The following is a 6000-nucleotide window of genomic DNA, read 5'->3' as shown; positions in this document are numbered from 1 at the left end:
AAGAATACAATTTTTTTTCAATATATATTGCTGGTGAGACTACCAAAAAGAGGCTCTATCCCTCATGATGTCTCTGGATACAGAATATGAGATGGCTTGATGCTTGGATTGCAGCTGGAAACATTGCGTGGGCAAAGCCACTATATGCCTCAAGTGTTGGAAATTGACGTATGGCTCAAGTACTAGAATGTGCAAATCATGGCCAAAATCAAGACCCCTTAGAGATTCCATGAGGGCTATCCTTTTACTACTACACACATCACCTTTAGTCGAGGGTAGAACCATTCGTCATCATAGGCAGCAGGTTCATGGGACCCCATCCCATGATCCAAGGCATTATTCAAAGACAAAGTATTTCTGACCATTCCCAAATCGATTTTGCCAATTCCTAATCTGATTGATTTCATTTACTAGACTTGCAATGCTTGCAAAGCCCTTGCTTAAGCTTGAATGAGCCTCTTGATTTTGGGGGTATAATGGTCAAAAATGGCTTAACACGCCCAAAATCAAGAGGCTCATTCAAGCTTAAGCAAGGGCTTTGTAGGTCTTGTTTTTGGGTGGCAAAAGCACGAAAAATGATAGCGCATTAACGTGTTGCCATTCTTATGCTTCCCCCCTCCAAAAACAAGACCCCCAAGCTATTCATTGGAGACACCAAAATGAGGGGAAGGATGACGTGAGGAGTAGAGGAGCTGGCCAATGAGGGGAGGGACAGCCCTAGAATTGCCAGCAACAAGCATGATGCAAGGAGGTGAGAAGGCAAAGAAGCAAGGAGGTTAGGAGGTGAGGAAGCAAGGAGGCGAGGAGGCAAGAGTGCCGTCTTGAAGGGCAACAAGAGGCTGGAGGTGGCCGAAAGAGTAAGCAGGAAAGGGAGGAATGGAGATTGCTTGCAGGAAATGCTTGGATTAATGCTACAAATGCCATTTTTTTGTGTGTATTTTGCAGCATGAAAATTTTATGGCATTTTTCTTTTAAAAAATACAACATTGTTGTGATTAATTGCGCTACAAACAACTCAAGCCATAAAGCACCATGGATTAGTACAACAATATACATCACAAATTGATGCATACACTCATATACATCACCGATGGATGCATACACTTATACTCACATCAATTTCCAATATTGTATTAGATGGACCCTTAGCATATATGTGTGCATAGAAGACCATTTCCTACATTGATCCCTGATTTCATAGTTAAATTATTCCCTTTCTCACATTCTAACATGTGAAGATTTAATGTACATGGATTATGGGCACATTATATTGCAGTTTATGACTAACTTTTTTTATGAATGCATGATACTTGTATATGGTCAAAGAAGGTATATTATCATTTTTGAATGACAACATTACTCTATGCTCCATTTTATCCTATATTAGAAAGTATGATCACTAGATATTACATAAATGTATTGCTCCATTATATCCTATACTAAAAACTATTTTGACCCAAATACATAATGCCATTTGAGGTTAGTACTTATGACAAGTGATGAAAACAATCTAATGGTATGAATGAGATCTTGTAAATTTTGGATATATAACATGGGTTCTATGTTGATTGAGCTATTTTTCTAAGGGAATATTTTCAACTTAATTACTAAATACATACTTACAATGGTGACCTAATTCCCATCTATATGTATAATCAAGTTTTGCTTTGTGAGCTTTTGCATAAGGTTAAAATTCGAATAGTATTTATATTTGTTTAATACTACCCATTGAGCTGGCTCCTATCCTTATATTGAACATGATAATGTTCATAAAGATTTTATGAATACAAATAGATAGCATTGGCTCTCTTTTTAGTGGTTGGGAATGAACCCTAAAAGTACCCTAAAATGACTATGTATTCCCTTATTTATAGCATGGAAGTGACCATGGTAGAGTGGCATAATCCCTATTTTTCTTTTTTCATAGGTTCTTTTGCTACTCATGGTTGGTGGATACACCATGGCATAGATCCGAATAGATATTTGGTTTTTTGCTTCAACTTGCTTGATTAGACTTTCCTTGATGATTGATCGATTGTGCATGATGAGTAGTCACTGGCTTAATTGATGCATTAAGTGCAATGTTTTCCTTAAAGTTTTTCATACTACAGGATACGAGTTCACTTATAGGGGTGGAAATAGAAGCTTGTTAATGCCTGGTGCATATTTTTCGTTAGATGCAGCAAGATACTAGTTATAGAGTGTCTTTTCCAATTATTTCACTTGAATCATGCTCCTCTTATGCTTGAGTTTGTGGTCACGTATTGAGTTTAACATAATAGTCTACAGGATACTGTCAACATAGTGGTTAGATGCATTCATTTCTAGTTCCGATAGAAGTATCATTCAGACATTGGTCATAATAGAAGTATGGAGGGATAAAATCCTTTTTTGGCTCCCTAAGTTTTTTAAAGCATGGTATTGTCTAGATTACATAGGTATTTTCACTAAGCAAAATTAATCCTTATGATGAAAATGTGTTTTTTTTCTTTTGACATAGTTAGTTCTATTTCCATGTTTTTGGATCGAATGTATGGATGATCTTCTGCAAGCATAAAAGACATGATATGTATGTGTAGCACATGGTCATGTTTACATATTTTCAGCCATATATTCTACCTTGTGATCTATCATTATCTTGCTGTGTGGATGTTCAATCTGAGTAGTGTTTGCTTTTTTTATCGCAAATTTTATGTATTGTTGTGTCTCTACCTCTCCACAATGACTCAAATGTGATAGTATGGGGATAAAAGAGAAGTTAATTGTGAGTTTCAGGCATGCCTTCATTGTTGGAATATGTTTAATTTGCTTATGATCACATCAATTGTTCCAATGATGCTGGATGCTGGATGAGGTTCTCGCTCGCTTGAAACCTATTTAATCTTGCTTGCTTATTTGGGGCTGCTCGCTTTTCTCCGCTCGCTTTTTGGTAATCCTCATGCAAGAGGTGAAGTACGCTACAGCTCCATGTGGATTGAGTACAAATTGGATGTCATTGTTGGCACCCCATAGCTTTGTGAGCAATGGGTTGAAGTTGTCTGTGTAGATGTCCTTAGGCAACCTCTACAGCTTGACAGCAACATGCATCACCATTGTCCCAAATGCAGTGAGGTAGTAAATGCTGAGTGAGGCCCACCTTGTGGAGGAACACATCGAACATTAGGGTTGTGATGCTATCCTCAAGGAATGCCTGTGATTTCGTTGCGTGTTCCTTTTGGCAAGTGGATATCTTGGAACTCTCTTCATTGGGTGAATCCAAAATGGAATCTCTAAAAGGTCAAGCTTGTCAGGTGATGAACCTGTCAATGAAGATGATTTCATCGGCTATCTCCTTGCCCACGACTAGAGCTTCATTGATCCAAAGGAGCCCATGATCATGCTAGCTACCTCCGTTCTGAGACTCAGTGGTGGTAAATGAAGAAGTAGTCCTACACCCTGCCTACAATTTCACTATTTCAGGCCAACAGGTTCTTTAGTGCCTAGATGTAGTCTTGGGCTATTATGATCGGGTTCATGGATGTTTTATTGCAGCTATACTTTTATATTGATATTAAATCTTGGCAAAATTTTATCAAACTACTTTTTTTGGCTTCATGATATTGACAAAACATAGTATGATTTTATATATTTGCTTTTGAATTTCCAAGTAAATTATGTAAATCTTGGCGAAATTGTTAAAATTTTTAAACAAAAGTTTCAAATCCTAGCGAATGTTTCAAATTATTATTATTATTAGGGTGTATAAACTTTCGATGCCAATATAAAAGCTTCACTTCTTAACAAAACTAACTTAAAAAAGCATCCGATTGGGTTACTTCAGATCAAATTGCAAATTTCTATTGCAGTCACTATGGACACGTCCATGCTTGTGTCTTGCTGTAGACTGAACAGACATTAAAGTAGTGGCTCCCACAACATTTCAATCGATGATAGAGTAACAAAGACTGTGGGTGCACTTAGGTGGCACACCATCACGAATAGGTTCTTCTTCAGCTTCTTGTGCTTGTAATCTAGTGAAGTTCTCAAGCAAGTGAAGTCCTTGTACCCAATATTCGACTATAGCATCTTCTCGATGGTCGTGTTTGTAGCTATTTCTCATGCTCGCAACTAGCACCCTTTTAATTGGCCCTTCTGCATTCTGACCCATGTCGATGATAGGTACTGCCGCACTAGTATTTTCATGGTCTTGAAGGAGAGGTTCTCTTTGGATAGTGTGAAGTGCTAGTCTTTGTTTTCTATCTCCCAGCGTACTATTTCTTGGTATGGTGGAAAGCCCTTGCAATGGGAAATCAATATGGGCTTGTCCTAAAAGTTGACAGCTTATTGTGTGCTGTAAATGCCATGAATGAAAGTGTTTGCAACAAACATCTCTATATTTGGATAGGCAACGTTCACATTGAATTCTATGATGCCATCGTTGTCTCTTTCTTGTAGTCCAAGGATGTGCTCCAACTAGCAGTCATTGAGGGACACATTGTTGTCCTTGTAGTGGTATCGGGAGTAGCTCGTTCAGTGCTCTCATCATGAGCATTAGTTGTACAAGCCCACTGATAGACAGGAAGTGGGGGGGGGGGGGGAAGAGGAGTGTGAAAGAGATTGACTAAGTGTACACTAAGTTGTATTCGATAGAAAGAGAGAATATATACATGGACCCCTTAAGGGTTAGGGTTAGGGTTAGGGTGAGAATATATACATGGACCCCTTAGGGTTAGGGTTAGCGCTTCTCCCATAACCGTATCATACAATTTACACCATTCTCAATACCCCATCTTAAGTTGCATTGCATAAGAAGAGGGTGCTTTACAAAACACAATTTTTGGATTTTTGAACGTTGCATAATAGCAAATAGAAATAAAGATAAAGAAAGATGCACAAGAGTGCAAAAAGAGCATAGTGGGAAAAGTATGTACAAATGTTTAGAACTTAACCTTCACTTTCCCTTATTAAGTTGCAATTGGTGAAGACCAAGATGATGTCAAAAGTATACAAACTTATCAAGGGAAAGTGGCTTTATGTGACCTATTCTTGTGTTTGCAATGGACCAAGTCGATTTCTTCCCTAAGGAATTTTTAACAGATGAAATGATAATGCAATTCAATGTGTTATATTTTGGCATGAAACATTGGGTTCTTTGCTAGTTGAATGCCAATCATATTACCTAAATAGAGCATAGTAGGGTCTTCAGAAAGGATCTCAATCTCTGAAAGAAGCCTTCTGAACCAAATTGCTTCAGATACTGCATTAGTGGATCCTCTATACTCTACTTTGATGAAAGAAGCCTTCTAAACCAAATTGCTTCAGATACTGCATCAGTGGATCCTCTATACTCTATACTCTACTCTGCATTATTGGTTGCTTCTTACTTTGCCATGACAAAGCTATGAAGCCAAGACTAAAATAGTATCCACTAGTGGTTCTTCTAGCATTTACTCTTCCTGCCCAATCAACATTGGTATATCCATGAAAAAGTAAGTTAGATGACTTGGCATAATGTAGTCCATGGTCCTATGTACCATGAATGCATATAAGATGTCTAGTGTGGTGATAGTCAAGTAGAACAAGCTGCCAATGAGCTGTCTGTACTATAGAGGATCGGAAGCTAGAGAAGTTTCAAAGGGTGACAACTTGATATTGTATTCCATAGGAGTTGGGAGTCGCTTGCAATCATGTAGGTGAAACTGCTTAAGTACCTTCTGAGTGTACTTACCTTGACCTATGTCATTTCTCCATATTTCTATCCCAAGAAAATCATGGAGTTCTCCCATATCCTCTTACTCTCAGTGGTCATTGTGGATTGCATACTATCTGACTCTATAGGCAAAGAAATCTAATGTATCAATGGCATTCTTGGAGGAGGCGGAGTAGAAACTGTAGTCGGACTGTCAAAGTATGATGATGCCTTATCAATGATGACATCCGTGGATATAATCAACTTCTATTGACTTGATCATAGAGTTGGTATCCCTTCGACTCTGTAGCATATCCAAGAAAAACACACTT

The sequence above is a fragment of the Dipteris shenzhenensis genome, chromosome 6 (assembly GCF_047967505.1).
Source record: "Dipteris shenzhenensis isolate YYH24624 ecotype China chromosome 6, Dip_SZ_1.0, whole genome shotgun sequence".
NCBI lineage: Eukaryota > Viridiplantae > Streptophyta > Polypodiopsida > Gleicheniales > Dipteridaceae > Dipteris > Dipteris shenzhenensis.
The sequence above is the reverse complement of the archived record's forward strand: the minus strand, read 5'-3'. Positions refer to the sequence as shown.